The 21,559-nt window shown below is 39.5% G+C and overlaps 1 protein-coding gene across 4 annotated transcripts in view; it reads right to left on the reverse strand.

Annotated features, from left to right (window-relative positions):
• Positions 1-12,865, reverse strand: part of LOC139700018 (ceramide phosphoethanolamine synthase-like) — a 57,867-nt gene extending 45,002 nt beyond the window's left edge. Inside the window, exons 1-2 of one of the 4 annotated variants that reach the window (XM_071598448.1) lie at positions 12,655-12,858; positions 12,111-12,343 (exon numbers count right to left, since the gene is read on the reverse strand). The gene's annotated coding sequence lies outside the window, so the exon portion shown is untranslated. Of the gene's footprint in view, positions 1-1,843; positions 1,929-2,549; positions 2,627-12,110; positions 12,344-12,654 lie in introns of those variants that run through there. The other 3 variants (XM_071598455.1, XM_071598451.1, XM_071598450.1) reach the window with 3 other exon arrangements.
• Positions 12,866-21,559: the final 8,694 nt, after the last annotated feature.

A 21,559-nucleotide genomic window follows, 5' to 3' on the forward strand; every position in this document is an offset into this window, starting at 1 on the left:
TAAATTTTGGATAAGTTATGACCCCGGCCCCATGGGGGACTTTAAAGCCCAAATTATTGCAACTAAATCCACCTATTTGTTTATGTTAGGTAAGGTGGATTTTGGATGTACACAGACTATCGACCACAACATTTCTAATCCTCGCCAAACAAGAGAAAACCTGACGCCCAAACTTTGAATAAATCTTTTACAGTGCCGCATAGTTTTTGCCCCGATCGCTTGTCAAAACCTTCTCCCTGGGGGGATCGAGATGGTGCGGGGGCTAACGTACTGGTTTCCTGGGTTCAAATCCCGGCGGTGTTGAATATTTTTCGGAGGTATCTCAATCCCCACTTGAGGTGCCTTGTGGAGGGCACTTTGAGTGAGTACGCCGTCCGTCGGATGGGACGTTAAGCTACGGACCCCTTGGCGCCTTTCTACAAGAGTAGGCTAATGCCGACGCCGGGTTTATCTCCACCCTTCATCCTTTCCTATCCATTCCCTATGACGCAAATGACCTCAGCTGTCGGTCGCCTCCCCTAAATACTACTACTACTACCCCTCAACGACCAGTTACGACCAACGGCCGTACAAAATGATCACCCAAGTTTTCATTAATCTTTTTCAACCATCAACTCCCTCCTCTTTGTAAAAGCTTCTTTACCTAATTTCATTAATTCCTCTTCTTATTCTCCGAAGACTTTGACCATGTTTCCTCCACGGAGAGCAATTATAAATTAAGTAATTTCTCAGCCGCTACCGTCAAAATTCCTTCGCGGTGATTTTATTTTAATTCTCCAATTACAACTCGTTCTTATAGACCCACCTCAACAAATAGATTGCAATTTGGAACCCTAGAGAACGTGGTTAAAACAGCCGTGTGCCCATCGTTGATCCGGCGTTTATTCATGTGGTTTGGCAGTTAGTCTTATCGATGTCCCCTCGACGCAACGTTTCAGACCTAAACTGAATAGAGATGAGCTACCGTTACACTCATACGCTCGAGGTTGAAGGGCGTGAGAGCACGGGCACCGACCGTCCCCGCGAGAGATGCATTCTAATCGTGGGTGGGGCGGGGGTGGGGAGAAAAGCATGTGCTGCGCAGCGAATGAGCACTCTAAAACGGATGTCATGGGTTTTATTGAGACCGGTTATCGGGCATAGGACGTAGGTTAGAGTGGTTTAACGTCACCAAACGAATTGTGCACAATGTTACTGCTGCGAGCAACACGCATCCGAGCCTCGAAAGCACAGAACTCAATAAATTCTTATCTACTCAAGAGGATTATCGCCGGTTACAGAGATAGGTAAGGGGGCAGTCCACTGGAGACTTACGGGGTGGCCGTGACAACTGCCCTATTATTTTACCCCATGGTAGGAAAAAATACGATGTTTAGTACGGAGAAGTCATTGCAACAAATTACCAACCAGTAGTTCAAGTACTTGTATGTAATCTAAAACGAGGATTTAAAAAAATAATATAAAGCGGATTAAAATATATGTATGCTAATTCATGCTGCCTTCGTATCAAATTTAACTATCACCGGACATTTCAATAATCTTCAACACCCCCACCCCCCACTCAAACTATCAAGGCGAAACTATGGGAACTTGGAAAATCGCAACAAATAAATCGATACGGTACTGAGTCAAATGCCATTAGATTTGACAAATGCATTTTCTTTCTATAAGTAGCCCGATGACGTCTCACCCGAGTGGAACTTACTTTCCTCCCCTGAGTCACACTTGTATTTCCGTCACTTATAGCCCTAACCTCAATCGAAATCCAAAATGTGTCAAAAACTGCATTACTTACAGCTTACAGAGTAAGGGGAGCGGACGAAAATATTCTTGGGTCACATACCTATAGCCAAACAGCGTATGCCTATGCTCCTGGATGGAATGGTATCTTCACACTATAGTTTTAGGTCTTTCCGACGTCGGGAACTTTCTCTCAGTGCGACCATCAGAACATTTCAAAGTTCCAGAACCGCTTCTTTAGCGATAAGGCCTCTCACCCCACCTCCTCCGTAAGCAGAGCAGGTGATATTCCGGTAGGCCTCACGTGACTGACTCACCACACGTGGTTCATCGGCAGAGAGTATGACGATCCCCCATGAGCAACGTCGCTGTTAATTATGCCAAGGGATCAACAGTCACCTCTGAATGGCGTTTCATTATCACTTTCCGCTCTCGCGCATACCAAATGGGATATTACTATTGAAAAGATTGATTTAATGTCCCTTCCTCTACTTCACGCTTCAACGCTAGTTCAATGAGAGTGCCGCTGATGCCACGCTTTAACGACCGTAACCCTTTTGCGACTACGGCATCAAGAAAGAAAATAGATGGAGCAACACAAGCATTCTAAATGTCTAGACAAAATAACTCAATTTATCAATGTTATGGAAACTTATAATCTTTTTTAACTTCATGGAAGAAATAATGCGATATTGTCAGATCGCTACATGAATAGAAGCTTTAAGGACGGAATTCAGGGTGTAAAAAGAACTAAATCAAATTAAATACAGGGATACCGTTTCGAGAGAGGTTCGATTAAAAATACTCACGGATTCTTTGAGCAGTCTTCGCCTCGGAGAGGGTTAACTCGAAGAGACTGCGACCTCCCTCTTCGGCAAGTTCACAGGCAAGAGCTAGAGTAGGACTGGCCTGTGAGCACCAGTCGAAGGAACCCCACTACACCAGGGCACGTTTGTCGGTTCGTTAAACTGTTGGCCGTGACCTATTTCTAGCCGGCAAGAACTTTTCGGTGAGACAGGAGGGGCGATGCATTTGAATGTTTTCAAAAGCAGCTGTGTGGAGCGATGCAGGGACTCCAGCCAGCGCTCTTACTTTTTAAAGGGGAAATACACACACGTGGGGCGCTGGAGCCTGGGATCTCGAGCTTGCTTCTCCTTCCTCCCTTCGAGAGACTGTGCGAATCACGGTACAGCGATGAACGCAGGCCGTAACGATCGGGGAAAATATAATCATTACGGAATTCCTTTTAAATCAGATAAAGCTAGGAGAATAGGATTCACAGCATCGATTTCACAAGTAAATCTAATTAATAGGAAAAATAGAACATATCGTTGGGAAATAAATCGCTTCAGCCAGTTCCCGAATGGAATTGATTTTATTTGATAAGATAACAGAAGATGCAGTCTATAATCATAACCTGTGCTTTTCAATAGTTTTTGTGGGAGGGAATGAGGGTTAACTTCCTTTTGGGAACCGCCTCATTCCTCCAATTACTGTTAAGAGGATCGTCATTGCCTTATTCGCATTGTTACATCTTGTTATCGCTGTTGACGCATTAATACCGTCTAACTACCCGCATTTGCAGCCAATCCCATAAACCACGGTAAAATCAGAAGAAAATAATTATTTACTTGGAAAGTATGTTATCCCATAAATTATTTCCAATTGTTATTTCCGATTACCTTTTTACAGTCCATGCGCAGTGTATTCAAAATCCACGTCCCATATTTGCCAACTTTCATTATCAAACTGAAAATTAATTATTGTTAAACAAATATGCCATAGCCTGGAGGAAAATCTGCCACTTCAAACGAACGTTTATCGTTGTGTTGGGTTGTCATGGTTGGGAATTGAAGGTGCACCCGCATGCTAAAAAAACAGCAGAATATATTATGCGAACGCTACTTCCTCCTACACACAAATACTCAGGCCGAAGTGTGGAATTGTGATCGCATGGTTTTTGGAGTCGATTGTCTTTTGGTGTTCTTTTTAAATATTTACTCGAGGAAAAAGAGAAAAAAATGCTAGTTAACTTTAATATCCAACAAATACGAAGTACACTGATGTTATTTGCATAACCCTTTCAATTAATGAAGAGAAATAATATGCTTTGTGTGCGGTGTCATCGTACATTAAACTCTGATTCGTTCCTATCGCCAGCACAAAAATTTCATGACCTACTTCGGTGCATTTATTTCATATTATTTATTATAAATACAGACTGAAACGAATAAGGGGCTCCTTCCCTACAAGCCTGTGCATGGAACTTTATCGAAAGATACCTTATTCATTACTTCCCCGTGAGTTGGTCAAGGAAAATAAACAGAAAATATCATACATGAATAATGTATATGAATTATGATAAACATTAAATCAACAGGTCATCGTAAGAAAATATCAAAATAAGTATGCGGGAAAATAAGTGCACATTACCCATGCATTAAAAAACACTACTTCTCGAAACTTTCTCCCACACAACTGAGATGACCAATGCTATTGAAATAATTATGATCTGATGAGTCGAAGTCGTACATGCTATCGAATTGAGTATATGCGTCCAGTAAAATCGCGAGGAATGCGAATGCCACTGAGATATTAATAAAATTGGAAAAAAATTATTTAAAATTTCTTATCACTATCGAACTAAAATGGATTTGAGTCCAGTCGAAGTGACCAGGTGTTAAGAATTTCGAACTAGAAGCATTAATGTCATAATCATATATTTTGATAAATATTGGGATAAACGTTTTATCATTCTCCACCGACGACTACCCACAAGCGATAAGTAAGGTACAGCTAGCTATTCGGGCAGGTTATACCGATCGGAGGGCCACATAATAAATGGATTCCGAATCGGTTCACGCAATCACCTCAAACTACACAGGCAATCATAAATCTGCCATAAGTCGGATACACCCAAATCCAAGATAGTCAAACCCCAAGATTCAACAAATTCGAGGTTTGAAACAGTCGTATTTCATTCTTAATCACCTTTTTCCGGCGTTAATAACCTATGAATGCTCACCACAAGAAATCTCTAACAAAACAACACTACTTTTTTAAACGATTTCCTTATCCACTTAACCTTGTGTTACGTACGCCTACTTCTTTTTAATATTTATAATTCATTTGCATTACTTTCAAGTTGTTGTAAGTTACGTTACGCTTCGATTAGCTGGAAGAAGCTAAGTGGGCTGAGACGAAACGAAGAGGTTTCCAATTGCGAACATTCGGCAGCAGTATTTCAAGTAAGACAAAGCGGTCGTCGAACCTCTCAAAAACAATGGAGCCGTTTGAGAATCCATGATCAGCCAACTTCTTTCCTTCTGCTGTGATCACAAATTCAAAACGATCGCTTGTCCCAGCCAAACTGTGCAATGAATCAACGAAATATTTCAAAACCAGTACCATAAATTAGTGTTGGTAAAGGCATGCCTCAAACTTCTAATTCCATATTGCTGCTCACGCTGTTCGAACGAGTAACGCAACATCTTAAATTTCGCGTTAGATCTAAATAAAACTTATTTCAGCATTTTTTAATGATTTAAATTGACGCATTGATCCCACATGGTAAATCTGTGAATATTCATTTACCATGTAATAACTCTGAGATTTTCCGACCCCAAGAGGTACTAAAAAACGCTGCATTCTAAAACGTTGTATAATAAACCGAGTAGTGCATCAAAAGTATTAAGAGGAGCTGGGGAATCACTCACGGAGCGAAGGTTAAATTAGAGATAAAATCTCTTGGATAAATAGAAGGATATCTCTTCAGTGGTGATGTTGAAAATGTATCGTTAACCTTGTCGTACTACGGTAGGTGAGATCATGCCAGTAAAATTAGAGAAATTAAGCGTAGAACAGATAGATTTTAGATGTCATTTTTTTCCACGAGCGATAAGGAATCAGAATAAAATTTTCCGACCGCGGTAGGAGTAAAAATATTCGGGTCAAAATTAGTCTGGTGTGTATTCACCCCCTGCCACACACCCTAGCGGTGGCTTGCAGGGTACTAACAGATAAAAATCGAAACTCAGCAAGTTAAATTCCAAGAACTCTTTTAAATACTATGAAAGGGAAATGTGGCAGTCATATGTGTGCCAGCTGACGGACGCGTCTCGGTATCCCGAGGTTTGCTTTCTATTTTCGCGTCTATAGCCGAAGTCATTAGCCGTCTCCGTCAAGGGGAGGCCGTGGATGAGAGAAGTGGGTGTGCGCGCTCTCAGAGGTCTCCGCTTAAACGTTCTCCGGTGGATGGAGCGACTGGACTACTCAATCCAAGGACCGTGTTGATGTTTCGAACACTTTTCGACCATCATTTAACGCATTGATGGGTTTCCTCTAACGCACTGCCCTTATGCCACAACAACTACAATTGGAAGGGCTTAAGCTTTCATTCACTGCAGTTCTGTGATCAATGCTGCGATGATATAAGTATACCCCCCTCAGAGCGCCATATTCAACACGATTCTTGATCTTCTTTCGTGGCGCAACGGAGTGCACAAAGATAAGATATACGGAATTTTACCTGGGCAAGCAAGAAGAAACTTGAATGCACTCTACGAATCTCAAATGCTTATATTCGCTTGTGACAAAGAAATAAAATATTGATTTTATCCGCGAATCATGAGCAAGTATAATAGCACATTTAATTTAATCCAGTCAATCCTGAATTATTTAAAATTTTTTAGAAGAAAATAAAAAATCTTGAGAAGCGCATGCTTTTTTTGCATAATTAGGACAATAACAAAAATTTCCTGTATGGGTGAATTACTTTTGCCGGCGTACTAGATGAATTTATTTTAATATGAGGATCGATCTATGGAGTTGTTACGAGTGGCGACGCAGTCCGTTCCCCCGTTCGTTTACAGCTGAAGTAACGGAAGGTGGCTCCCCTTGAAGGTGCATAGCACTGCCGGGACTCGAGACGAGACCCTCAGGGCAGACCTAAAAGCAGTAGGCTTATAAAAACGCTATGCACAGCTGTTGTCATGCCTCTCTATTCTAACTATTACCAGGCCTATTTCTATAAAGATATTAAATAAAGCAAAAGATGCTATAAAAAAGTTATATGCACCCATACAAACTTGATAGCATCTTAAGTATGAAGGTCAGCGCGTAAAATTACTTGTATGCATGGCCAATAATATTAGAGTACGTGTTCTATTTTGGATTTTTTGTCGCGAGCGATTGATTTTTCACCTGAAATAATAACTATGAATACAGCTCCTACAACCAACTTCATTTAAAGTTAGCTTTCATTAAACCATTGTGGTCAAGACCGAGGAGGTTGGCATACGGACTAATTTTAAGAGTAGGGATTAACTTGTAGCAAACTTGAGGGCACAACAGGGCATGAAATCAAGCTTTCGTTAAGGTAGGAGTGGAGGAGTAACCAACGTGATAATTTTACTCCATGGACATTGGAAATTAATCAGTCCTTGGACTTTGTTCGATTGTCACCCTGACTCTGAACTTCCACCCACGAGCTTGGGACTTTTCCGTTGGCCGTTGTGCGCCATGTGAACTAGGTCACCACGTCTGATTGAGTTCCCCGCCACATTGAAATCTGGATGTAATAAATTCTGCCCCACCCAATACGATTGCGAACTAAACTTTTACTTTCTCCAACACCACACGCTAGAAGCGGCAGCGATCCGCAGTATCTAATCATCTTCGTTCAGCTTACCCATTTTTGCTTCTCGTTGTGCTTCGAATACATCCTTTCAATTTCAGATGTATCTTTTCTATCATCGGAAGGGATCGAGTCGAGAGGGCGGAGGTTCTTCCCAGCCAATGGAGGGCAGAGAGGAAGAGTGAGTGGAACGTGGGGAGGCGGGCACGTGAATGGGGAGAGGCAGTAGCAAATGGCTCATTTCCCCCTTCCATCTCCACAAAACAGACGCCCTTAGTAGAGGAGGATATATTCTTGTGATATCCGGTCTCATGGTTTGACGTCTCTCCGAAAATAAACCAAGACCGCATCTGTTTATCATCGCGAAGAGCACTGGATTTACGGTCTCTTCCTCTTGAGGGATGTTAGCTTCGGATTAGGTAATTACGAAATTTTAGAACTCTGCACTCTATGAAATCATACTAGAGAAAAGCAAGCCCGCTCCGTCTATATGAAATGGCTTTGCAGTCGTGATGCACATATAGAGCAACATATCACTATTCACCCTAGTCCTTAAAATGAAACATTGAGATTACGAGGCATAGGTCATTTTATTAAATGCCACTGATAATATATCCGTCATTATCAGCTTCCCGGTTACCTAAAAACGACTAGAAAGAACTTCAAAATTCAAAAAAAGCCGAGCTCAGTTTTTCTTAAGAGAGAGATTTGTATTAAGGAATTTTGTATTTTTATGTTTCGAAATATCATTTCAAGGATTGGCGACTTTGTTTGGCACAAACATGTTCAAAGATAACGGTAGTCATTCGACAGATCTTAGGAATAGCAAAATTGTTAGGTACCTACTGGTACTAAAGTTGGCTGCACTCATTCGATAGATCTTTTAAAACATCTGGTCTCTCAATAAGATTTTTTTGCCTATCCGGAAAATATCAGCCTCTTCTAAATCACATGTATACTCAGAGATCTCTCTCTTACGGGCAAGGAGGGCTTAAAAACAAATAATTAAGCGTGTTCCTTCAGGCCTGGCCGCGGTTGCACCTAGCCGTATTACATTAGGACTTAAAAACCGTCATTGAGTGCTCACAGAGGTACAAGGCCATTTACACTGATCAATAAGTACCAGTTTTTCAGATATCTTTGCCACATTCGCATTTTTTGTGAGTGATACCGGGGCCTAACGGGCGACTTACCAAATACATATCCTCTGTATTTTAACCATACGAACAATTCCCATCTGTAAAATACGAAGCATCTTTATTCAATATTAAATGTGCACGCTGTAGTGAAAGTTTCCGCTTAATTTCCAAAATAGACCAGAATAAATGGAAGAGATATTACTTGAAATGAATTTGTATTCATGAACGTCATTACACAACACATCTCTGAATGCCAATGACTACGAACGCAGCCTATGATTTAGAAGCACCGACGTCTGGAAAAATAGGGGGTGCTTCGGGAAGTGGTACTATGCAAAGTAATGCTCAAATACCACCCTCTCCCCATGCCCGAAGTGAAAACAAAAAGAGATCAAAATGGCCAGGGCCAACCCTAAGCTGGCTATGGCATAGAATTGGGGTAATCCTGTCGGGTCATCCAGTTGTGATTCTATAAGCATGGCGACATTCGAGAAAAGATAATCGCAGTCAAAAAACTCTCATTTTGAACACTTACTTCACGGAACACGGCATTCTTATGGAATCTCAAAGTGGGTAAAATTAGGTGGAATACTTTCGGGTAATGTTTAATTAGTTTAATTTGGAATTTTCAAGTATATTTCACCATCCCTAAAAATTCAATATTAAATGTGCCATGCCTTCGGCCATTTGTGTAGATCGATCAATAGACAAAACGTTGATGCGTTTTGTTTACAAAGAATCATTTAGGTGATGTGATTAATATTCATTCATTCATACATGATACCCTCCAAGCCACCCCTAGGGTGTGTGGCAGGGGGTGATTACACACCAGATTACTTTTGACGCAAATTTCAGGTTATCCCCCCTAGCGAGGTCGGATAACGTTATTCTGATCCCTTATCGTACGTGGGAAAAATATCCAGTATCTGTTCTACACTTATTCTCTCAAATTTTACTTACATAACCTTTCCTATCGTAGTACTGCGGAGCTAATAAAACATTTTCAACATAAAAGAGAGCTTCCAAGAGATTTAATCTGTTATTTAACCTCTTCGTTAGACTGATGGTTGAGGCCGAGACTTTGTGGAAATCCATTGCGAACAGGAGTTTCAGAAATAACTTTGCAGCTTCCACATAAAATAACTTATTTATTTTCTACTAGTTTCGCTACACTGTAGCATCTTCAGGAACGTTCCTGAAGATGCTACAGTGTAGCGAAACTAGTAGAAAATAAATAAGTTATTTTATGTGGAAGCTGCAAAGTTATTTCTGAAACTCCTGTTCTCTTCGTTAGAGATTCCCAACCTAGCTCCTCTAACATTTTTGATACGCTACTTAGTTTGTCATTACAAAGTTTCACAATTTTAGCTCCTCTACGCTGCGCGCGCGATCCAATCCGGCAATCAATCCAACTTCGAGAGGAAACCATATACTTGCAGCATATTCTAAATGAGGCCTAACCAGCGAAAGATAACATTTCTCTTTGACCTCTTCAACCTATTTCCCCAGCACCCTTCTAATTAATCCTTATTTTTTGTTATGTTATCCACATATTCCCCGTGTATCCAGGAGATGTCGGGAGAGAGGGTGACGCCCAAGTATTTGATCGAGTCAACTTCTTATAATTCGATGTTCCTGATGCAGCAGGCATTCGGGAGGGAATTGCCTTTCTTCCAAAACTTCATCATCACACACTTTATTAAGTTTAATTGTAAATGTCATGTGCTGCATCAACATCGTATAGCATTTAGGACATCTGCTAAAGCTGTTTTATCGTAATACTAAGGAAATAAACCCACGTGATGCATAGATTGTGATCGTCATCATATTTAAATGTCACTCGCAGAATGTGTTCCAGTCTGCTTCGGTTATGCTGTCATAATTTTTAAACACCACGTCACAGATTAGTTCAGTTTATATTGGGCATATTTCTAGTTTCGATGTCCAACATTACCATTCGCTCCACTATCATAATGGCAAACTAGTAACAACTTGGCAAGTGGCATGTCATTGCCCATCGAACAGAAGTCGCACAGTATTATTAGTTATTAAAGGAGGCGACCCACAGCCGAGGTCCTTTGCACCATTAGGAACATGTGGTTAATTTGGTAGGGAAATGGTGTTTAGGGAATGGAAGATGAACCCGGCGTCGGCGTTAAAGATTAACGTCTTAACGATAGGCGCCAAGAGACCCACATTTTAGCGTAACATGGGACGGACGGCGTAGCCCACTTGAAGTGCCCTCCTCCACATGGCATAGTAGCAGCAAAGTAGGGATTGAGGTATCCCTTAAAAATCCTACTACCTCCAGGATTTGAACCCGGGTCCTAGGCCTGGCCGGGGTGGCACCTAGATGGAATTACATTAAACGCATCACCATCGCGATCCCCAGTCACAAATAGGTGGATGTTACAATATAGGAAATCATTTCCGGACCGTATTATTTCAAATCTTAAATTACACACTTTACGAGTACAATCTCAATTTTTGCTTCCTTAAGAGCTTGTTTTTGCCAAATTTGTGAAGCCATCGGCCAACTAAAAAGAGGAAAACTCCTGCAATAGAAAGAAATGCCACGACATGATAGGTAAATATTCCGATGGCATATTGGTACCAAGCCAACAATTTAAAGAAAACATATCTATTAGTGCTGTTCCTAAGCCAACTTTCACGCTCCTCGCACGGTTCAGGTGATTTAATGACGTTCTGAGCTCCATTGCTAACCAAAACTAACCATGAAGCTAGAGTGGGTGATAAGGAGGGGTTTCTAACTGTTGTTGAACTTGTGAAGAGTTGCACATGCGCAAATCTATGACTAAAATTATTTTTTCCCGTTAACAACTCAACTTCCTCCTTTTCCACTATCTCATATAAAATCTTTTGAATTTCCCCACATTTTTTAACTTCCCCTTTTCACATTTCCTGTAAGCTGATGCCAAAAAGAGCACTGTTCTTCAGTGCGTCTTCTGTTTGTTGGTGACATGGCTCATTCTAACCTAGTAAAATCGTTTTTATTTTTTACCGTAACACTTCGCAGAGTTAATTGGTCATCCCTAAGGCCTATTACACATGGAACAAAATGCAGGTACCAATCTTATTTTTTGAAAACCGAAACTAAGCATAAAAATTCAATACGTATATCTCGGATTCGCGCTATACTCCAGTTTCATGCCCTATTGGTTGCGTTAAATCTCTCTGACAACGTTCGGAAACCGTAAGCGTTTTGACCGGCATCATGTATGACATAACGTTATCACCAACCACGTGGACGAACAACATTGATAGGCGAAGGTATCATGTAATTTTGGGCACAATCAATGGCTTTATCTTTTCATTGGGCTTTGATTCTCGCTGTATATAACGCGATTTTCCCCTTTCACGGTTTGCAATCCTGAATCTTGCGACCCAGTTCCAACAATTCAGGATAGCAACAGGAATACCATTACGTTGGGGTTCGAAGACCAATATTTGACGAGAAAAATGATGGAATATCAGTAAACCAAAGAGTAGGTCACTTTGATGAGAGCGCGTAACAGAGATGCGTGATCAAGCCCCACATCATTTAGTAAAGATCAGCCTGCCATCATATGACTTACAATATGTATCCGGCGAGGGCGACGTATCCTCCACGAGGCGGCGTCCCGGCTCTACACCCCTCTCTCGGCGGCTGCTCTCGCCCACTCCCAATCACTCGAGCGTCACAACACCGGAGGGACAATGTAGGTTGCTCCTCCTTGGCTTCATGGACAGAAGTGACGCGACGGCCCCTCCCGTTAGCGTAATATGGTATTCTCGGAATACTTCCCCAAGCCTTCCTGCGCCGAACGGCCTGCCCGGAAAGGAAGAAAAAAAAAGATGAACTCTAAGCGAAATATTGAAACCAAAGCTGCGGGAGCATTCACCGCTCGGATCTGAAGGGCGACAGAGTCATGTACTGAACGAGTGGGCATGGAAATAACATGCAATAAAATTCGTTCTCTCAAGTCGCGAGGATGGTTTTAAATAATTCATACGAATTGCAGCCGTAAACGATTCATTTTTTTCCCGTGTTGTGGGTGGCGAGTTCGGCGTCGCCGGCCAAGTGGAACCGGTTTTTTATTTTTTGCTGAAGCTTGGAGGGGGATGTGGGCAGGTACTCACCGCCGCGGATGAAGAAGAAGAGAAGAGACGGTCGGCGAAGCTTGGCGCGCGCGCGAAATCACGGCTCTTGGGTGGGAACAAAAAAAAACTGAGGGAAAGGATATATTTTCGGCACGCGTGATTCAGCGTTGAGGAAAGTATGACTGACGTTCAAGCGCGGGATGATCGATCGGAGCAAGCACGCAAGCTGCCGCTGCCGTGCTGGGCAGCGCCTCGGTCTCCCTCTCTCACAACGAGCGAGCGCCACACGCAGTCGAGAGGTCGTGGAGAGGAAGGAAAAATAAAAAATCGGGATCCGACAGCAGACGGCTCGAGGAAAACCGAAGTTGGGCGGCGGTGACGGTTGGCAATTGGAGGACGAGTGAGCTTACAAGCCTTCTCAACGCTTTCCTCCCTTGCAAAGGGGATACGCGTTTCTCATCTACCGCACAGGTATCCTTCCGCAGCAAACCATGGATTTTTATGAAGACTCTAACAGCTTTCTGTGCATTTAATCCAGAGACGGTTTCCAGGATGGATTTTGGAACCTCGGTGAAAGTTTTAATTCTGTTACTATTAGATTATTCACCATTTGCGCCGATTCCAACGGATGGGATATAATAGTGAGGTATTAGATAATAAGGCTGAGAAGAAACAGGCGGCGTCTGCCTTCAGGAAGAATGTCAGTTCCCGTGAATAGAATTTTCGGGTACTGACTACCGTCCTCTATGACTTTTACTTGAAAGCATACCGTGAGTGTGCCTGAGGCTTGCGAGGAACCGAGTGTTTCACAGCCCGAGTGGTACAGTGCTGGTGCCTTTAGGTTGATACCTGAATTTATTTTTTATATCCTAAGTTGGTGAAATTGACGGGTTTCTGCTGCGGGAGTAAAATCGGAGCTTAACCCGACTATCTACCCGCGGCACCGGAGTCACTTAGTATCGCAAGCTCAAGTGGGAAAATTTGAGTGTTGATGCTAATCATTCCTCCTTTTAATGGAGAATTTGCAAAATTATTCCTTTAACTTCCACTTCCTTCATCACTTTGTATCTCAAGATATTAAACGTGACTTTAATGTGTTGACCATGATCATTTAAACATTAAAAGATGAGGGAAATGGAGTTAAAAGTGAGAAGAATGAGACAACTCTCTTCGTATAATTTTGTGAAGGCCATGGCCAACACCACACAAGTCATTCTAGTGTCAGATAAAAATAGCATCTTAAAGAGTATTCGTTCGCACGACTCACTTAATCACACTCAATTAGGTCAATGACCAAGCTCAAGGAAATTTGAAGCATCGTGGGTTCCAGCGCAATGTGTGAGTTTACACTACAAAGTGACATGGCAGGTGTTTATTCAGCCATGGATAAATCTCTGAACTAGAAGGGAAGAAGGGAAATCCCTGAGTCCCTCTCATTGGATTGTTTTGCATCCGATATTTTAAAGTAATAGAAGCGCACGAATTCTAAATAGTACAATTCAGCACGCCAAGTTTTTCCGGTTGGGTTTCAATGATTAATATTTCATTGTTCAACCAAATTCTTCCCGTCTATGCTATTTTTACCATGTTTAATTTTCGCGTCCGAATTTTACTGAACCCACGGAACGTATTATTTTATTCAACTTATTTTTTAAAGCTAAAATATGTGATTCGTGGGGATATGGGCTTTAAGGTTATTCAGTCTCGTCTTCTTTTGCCTAACTTTCAAAGCAGGAAATGAGTAGGATAATATATCAATAAAATGCACTTCCATAAATGAAATTAAAGCACCGATGAGCGAATACAAGCCTCATTTGTTCATTTCGGATTATGACAGTGGAACGTGCTTTGAACGTGGCGGACAGTAACGCAGTTCATATACATGTAGCTTACGACTCATTACGACTGTGATAAGTGGTCAGAGTAACTTCGTACACTGTGGAGACCTTTGCAACATATTTGACAAAATATTTATTCGTGAAAAAAGCTAACGTCAAAGTTAATATTCGCGTCATCAGTTAACATTCGTGACTTTTATAATATTAAAAATATACATGGTGCCAAAATAAAAAAAAGTAATTCAAACCTTGCTTTTGAAAACCGTTATATATTATTTTCAAAATATGGGGCCTCTATGCCATTTTCATTCATTTATATCGCGGTTAGTTTTCAGATACTGCGAATTTCCTACGGAAGGGTGGCCTGGATCCACGAGGATAAATTTTTTTTCGTATACTTGCATTCGGTTTCATGAAGGAATCACCTGAGAACTTTTGCGCTTGAAAGATAAAACGTTTCCACAGTAATCAGAGAAAGCCATAAGTGGCCGTCATTGAATGCGCAACCTGCCCATTGGATGTGAACCCCCATCCAAATTTTCCAATCTGTCGCTAGACAACTGGAATTCGCCTAGAACGTGCCTATAAAAAAACAACCCCAGCTACTGGGCTACTAGTTACGATATCGACGGTGAGAACATGTAAGACGGTGATCGCAACTGATTGTGTCCGTGCACTCATTTGCACTAACTAATTTAAGTAAGGGAAACAAAAACAAACATAACTGGGTGTCATAATCTGGCAACATATGCGTGCTCGACACCACGTGAGAGACAAGAGAACATCGGTGAAGTGAACACCCCGTCAGATACGACTTTAGTTTAGGACCCTAGTATATGCAGAGTATTTTTCAAGTACTATGGCGTAACGCCCTTGCTGAGTAATTTTCCATCTGCCTGCCTCTGAATCTTGTCTCCAAATAACTTCAATATCCACCCCAAATACGAACAATTGTGACTTCAGCAATAGTGAGATTCCTGCTGTGAGCGGAAAATCGAGGGGTCATTCTCCCCTCAAATACCGGCATACTGACCTTGATGGTAACGCCTCCATTCCGTAAATTTCCCTCGCATACAAAAACTAGATACTGTATACATTTAAACAACGATTAAGAATCGTAAAATTTTGATAAACATGGGTTATCTAATGTCATATAATATTACCGTGAAAGGTGCGTGAGTCCCCTGAATCGCAATTTCACATACGCACCGATCTAACAGCCAACAATTATCTATTGCTTGGGGCCAAAAACAAAAGAGCCATGAGTAGAATTTCGAAGAACGGCCCACACTACGTAAAGAGAGTTTTTTTTGCAGCAGTTGCGTTCCTTGCCTTCAAATTATCTTCAACTACTACGCACACGAATATCAGAGAAAAGTAAGCTGATACCTACGTATCGTCGTGGCGTTACCCACCCGTGGTTGACTCATGCGAGGGAAGTGACTCTTTATCTTTTGCAGGAAGAAAACTCCGCTCACAGTTATCCAGAAACTTTCGAGTGATCGCAGGATACTTGTTTGTGTTGAAATGCCAGTATCTGGCGGTGTCCGTAGCCCAGGTCTATCACCTACAATCTCATATTTTGTTGACATTTCAAAGTTCGTAATGCTCGATACCTACTATTTTCGAACATAAGATGGAAAACATTTACCACGATTCATGGAAAAGGCAGGAGAAATATACAAGGCCTCTCCTGTTGATAATTTTCTGAACCTACCCACTTATCAGGACTCACACGAGGCGAGCTCATTCATTGCCCTCGAAACATTTCCTTACCATAATAGAATGATCAAATTTTCACCTTTTATCCTTTCAAAGGCAAGGGTATACTTTTATGATCAAGGAAATGGATGATTTACCATGCTTCTCGCGTTTAAACAAGTGATCACCCTGAGGGCTGGTTATAGACCTAATGGTGATGTTCACTTCTTCCAGTGGTTCACCACCCATGCTGACTCAAGCAATTTTGCAATAATAATGATTTGCTTCAGTGTGCTAACGCTAAGATTATTTGCCAACATTTTCATTAGATACCTGTAATCATAGAGCTTAGGATCCAACTTCAATATATCTTAGGTTGCCACTTTTTAATACTCCAGTAACTTATATAATGGCACATATGCATTCTGCAGTATTTTAAGACCTTTCCAAAAACACAAGCCAATGTAAAACTTGGCTGGTGCTTAATTGAAGTAAAAGGAATTTCATGATCAAAAGCTAAACGGTAAATACTTAAATTAATAGATTTTCTCATTTAATATGCTCTTTATTTTGCAGGAATTAGATTATCTTCCCCTTCCAATAATGCAGGAAGCTTCAAATACTCAACTATGATGAGAACCTTGTTAATTTACTAGTTCAATGAACAAATTATATTGTCTTAATAGCTTTGAAAAAGAGAATTTTTTGATTGATAGTTGAAAATTCTAAAAAAGCTTGTTTGGATTATTGAAGATCAAGCTCTCCTACTGTAGTTAAACAAACTAATAGTTTACTAACAGGTTGGAGGCTGCACCTAAAAGTTTATCAATGAATTTGCAACCAAGAAAATTCCCAAAGAGGTAAACATAGAAACTGAACAATGAAGGCAATATATTATGGGAAAATTGTATTCATAGGATATTCCCCGACTTTTATGAAAAGGAGAACTAACATAGAGCTACATCATTTCACTAATAAAGCTTAGACATGGCTCACTTTGTGTAAAAAAATGGGAATTTGACAATAAATATCAAATATGTAAGTAGAAGACCAATAAGAACTTTTCAAGTAGAATTAATTGAGGGATTACTGTTTCATTCAAGTACAAGTGAGAAGTGCTTCAGTGAATTTCCACCCAATTATGGAAAAATGTATTCTGAAACTAAAAAATTCCATGAGTAACAGAAAAGATAATTGAACAAGGCCTTAAAACTTGAACTTGAGCAACTGAGCAGATAAGTGAGCTTATCAAAGAAAGGAGAAAATACAAGAAAATTAGCCATTAAATTAAAGAGCCGAGTTTTTCAAAACTCAAATATGATGAAGGAAGGGTTGATTGAACACTTAAAAAAAGATTTCAGAAATTCTATGAAGAAAGGAAGCATCAAAAGAGCCTGTAAAATAGTTTAAAGAGTCAGTTCAGAGAAGTAAACTAAATCCAATGATATCAGAAATGTCCATGAAACTCTACTGACTGGAGAAACAGGCATAGCGAACATATGGAAGATGAATACTGAACTATGTCAATAACCAAAACAACTGAAAAATAAAGAAACGCAAAAGCATGAGAAGGATGAAGCTGGCCAAGCTCCAAACACACTCAGAAGAGAATTCGACAGAGCATTGAAAAACAAAAAAAAGCAAGGTGCCAATAGCCAACAAAATTAGCAATAATGGACAAAGCTAAATCAAACAAGAATAGACAAATCTAAGGAACATTGAACATTCAGCCTAGTTTCACATGCATAAAAACATGCAAAAAATTAGAAGTTAACGAATGAAACAAAAAATTAAGGAAAACTTGTTGCAAAACCAATTTCAATAAAGAATGAACAAGGGTATGTTGGAGGCTAAATTTTGCCAAAGGATTCTGGCTGAGAAAATGATACTTGCCAACAAGCCATTCTATATAGACAGCATTTGTGGACTTGGAGGAGGCCATTGATAGCATCACCTGGAATTTTATGTTTAAGCAGCTGGAGAAATTTTGAATTTATTTCATTGGTGGAGCAAAATATATTAACTCTACACCAACAAAGATGCCACAGTGAAAATGAAAGAAAAATAGAAGCTAAAGAAAAACAAATAAATTAACATACTTCACTGAACAGATATCATAGCAGTTATAGCAGAGAACCAAAAAGGACTAGATATCATCCTTGAACAAAATGAATTGAATTTTGCATGAATACAAAATGAAAATAAATGAGAAGGAAATGAAAACTTGCTACAAATATTTCCACAATTTCTATGTCGTACAGGCAAGAGATATATTAGAACAAATGGTAGCACTTACCTACTATAAAAGAACGATAATATGGGATGGAAGAAGCTCAATGAATATCAAGTGCAGATGTGCTCAAACGATAAGGTGTTTATAATGAAAAAAGTAACGCCTGTACTCAAAGTGGACAGATCTAATAGCAAGGAGGAAGTTTGTAAAAGGAAAGAGATGCTACAGATGCTCAAGTTAAAAGTTAATTTCATGGTATCTCCTGCAGGTTCTTTGAGGCAAAAGAGCAGTAAGCTCATCCAATTTATACAGAATGTGGTTTCAATTTTTTTAAATTTCACAAAAGTGTTCATTTAACATGCATATTGACTGGAATTTTTATGAAAAACCTTGATGGAGAGATGAAGTTTTGGAGCATGAAAAACCTTGATGGAGAGACAAAGTTTTGGAGTATGTTTTGACAGAACTTGCCCTTGAGAAATTAGTTAACTGGGGAACTTGAGCAAAAAATAATTTATTGTTTATTATTATTTGATAGTCTATTTTAGTTAATTGCCAGATGGGCATAAAGAATAAACTCATGTATTTCTTAGCCTGAGCCAATAAGACAAAACCTGGCACCCTGAACTGCAATAAACTGTTCTTTGATTCCACATATTTCTATCTTCTTTCATTTAATCAAAAATCCTTATCCCTTTATTACACCAACCTAACATGCCTAACATCTTCCGATGTATCATAGTCTCCAGCATCCCAATGTCTAGATGCTCTAGATCGATAATTTCTACCAAATTTGTATTTCTTGCAAAAACCCTCTTTCCTCCCCCCCATGTCTAGTTCTTCATTTTATTTCTTATCCATCCATACAACAATTTCTATCCATCTCCCCCACAATTGGGAAGTCTCTAATCTACCCCAATAATTTTGCTTCAGCAACCTAGTTTCCAAGTCGCACAAAACCAATCTTCTTCCCACAATTTTTACCAGTCTTTTCTTTAACCTTCTTAAATACCCCTGTCATCAATTCTCCCCTTCTTATGAAAGCTTTTTTGCCAAACACAAATCTTCTTCATATATCTCTACTACTTGAACCTTCCCTTATCCCAAGTGAGTAACCCCTAGAGGCATAAGTGTCATCATTGTCCTACAATTTGAACAGCTGAAATTTTAAATTTATATATGACATTCTTTAAAAATAATAATAATATACTTATATTTCTAAACTGCTTATTCTAATGGAATATAATAGTCCCATTTGGACTGAGCAGCACCTGGGCTTTCACTATCTGTTGCCTATAATTGAAACATACATTGATCCTGACATTTTTACAAGAAATATAACAGGTTTTCTGAGGCATAAAACTTTAAACCCTTTAAAACTAAGCTAATAATAAACATTGATAATGTATGCCAAAAAATTTCTCTTAGAATAATAAACTGGTGTAAAAAGGATAATTGTGATTATTCATTTAACCTGGTACTTCAAGTTAAAAGGCAGGTAAGTAATTGCCATTATATAAGATTAGAATAAGATATTTAGCATTATAGATTATAACTTTCGTGAAGCAAATTTTTTGAGACTTGGCTCATACAAATGCACTCAATTCTCTGGGTTGTGTCCTCTGATTATTGGCCCTTTCCCTACTATTCCTTAGATGCCATGGCCATGGATTGGACTGTGCAAGTGTGTGATAGTGTGCGGTGATGTGTTATAGAAAGTGCAATACTTTTCGCTATGATTTCAATTGGATATCAATGTATATAAACTTGTGAGTGCTATCACAAATATGCAATACATTAGTTGGCTACCTGGTATTGACTTACCTCCCCATTGATTTGAAATTACTCCTCATTTAATGCTAAATTGGAATGCGAAAGACCCCTTCAATTTGGCCTGGTTTCTCCTGAAGGCAAATCATAAAAAGTCTGTATGATATTATGCAGTTGTAGTTTCTCGTAGCAATTGTTTTCTTCTTTTCCAAGATGCAATTGGAGCTATTACACCTAAATAAAATATTGTTGATGTGATCACAGTTTCTCGAGTTTCTTCTAGTTTTATCCATGGCAACAATACCAACATCATTTTTTTACTGCAAAAAAGATGGTATCACAAGACTGATATTTTCTACTCACACAAATATATAGGAAGAACAAAAAAATTAAGATAACCTGCCAGAAAATCAATTTGGATTCAGGAATCACAGGGGTATGAATGTCTATTCTTAGTCTAATGATTCTGAAAAAAATAATAGATATCAACCAGCCTCTGAACATATTACTTGCTGACCTCAGAATGATTACAATTAAAGAAGAATAATCTATCTATCTATTAACAATTATTTACACCATGCTATGTCAAAATTGTGGTTGGGAGGCATTTTGATGGCTACCATTCAAAACAATATTTAAATACCATTGAACCTATTTCTGATTATTTTTTGTTTTTTTTTCATGGAATGTGTGGCAGGAGGTTACCACACCACCACCATGCTGCATCACAAATTTATTTTTCTTAATTTTTATTTGTAGTATATTGTAAAATAATTCAAATAATCTAGATCATAATCCATACAGGTACATGCACCGTGGCATCTGAATGAAATATTATTCTCTGTATACATGTGAGGAGCTTCTTGTGATGAGCACCAACTAAGGTTAAATGAGATGATGACAACTTACTAGACTACTCAAAATTAAATAAAGAAAAATACTTTTTCCCTTCTAGCAGAGTTGGATATAGTAATTCTGATCCCTATTTTTTCATGGAAAAATAGAAATCTTAAGTCTGCTTTTTCTACAATTATCCTCTCAAATTTTATTGAAATGGTCTCTCCTACCATAGAATGATAGCGCTAATAATAAACCTTCAACATGATTGCTAAAGAGATCTGTTTTCACATTATTTAAGATATTTAATCTGTAATTTAACCTTTGCTCTATGAGTGATCCCCTACCTAGTTCCCATAATATTTTTGACACATTACTCAGTTTATCATTACACTGTTTTAAAATCCTAAGTCTTCTATACAGTACATGATCTTAATTGGCAATTAACCCAACTTCATGAGCATATTCTAAATGGAGCCAAGCTAGTGAAAGATATAATACCTAAAGCCCAATATAACCCATGCCCAGCAAGCCTATAATGGACGAATTATCTTCTATTATGCCA

This window comes from Hetaerina americana, unplaced genomic scaffold (genome assembly GCF_022747635.1).
Source record: "Hetaerina americana unplaced genomic scaffold, ioHetAmer1.1.p SCAF_10, whole genome shotgun sequence".
Taxonomy (NCBI): domain Eukaryota; kingdom Metazoa; phylum Arthropoda; class Insecta; order Odonata; family Calopterygidae; genus Hetaerina; species Hetaerina americana.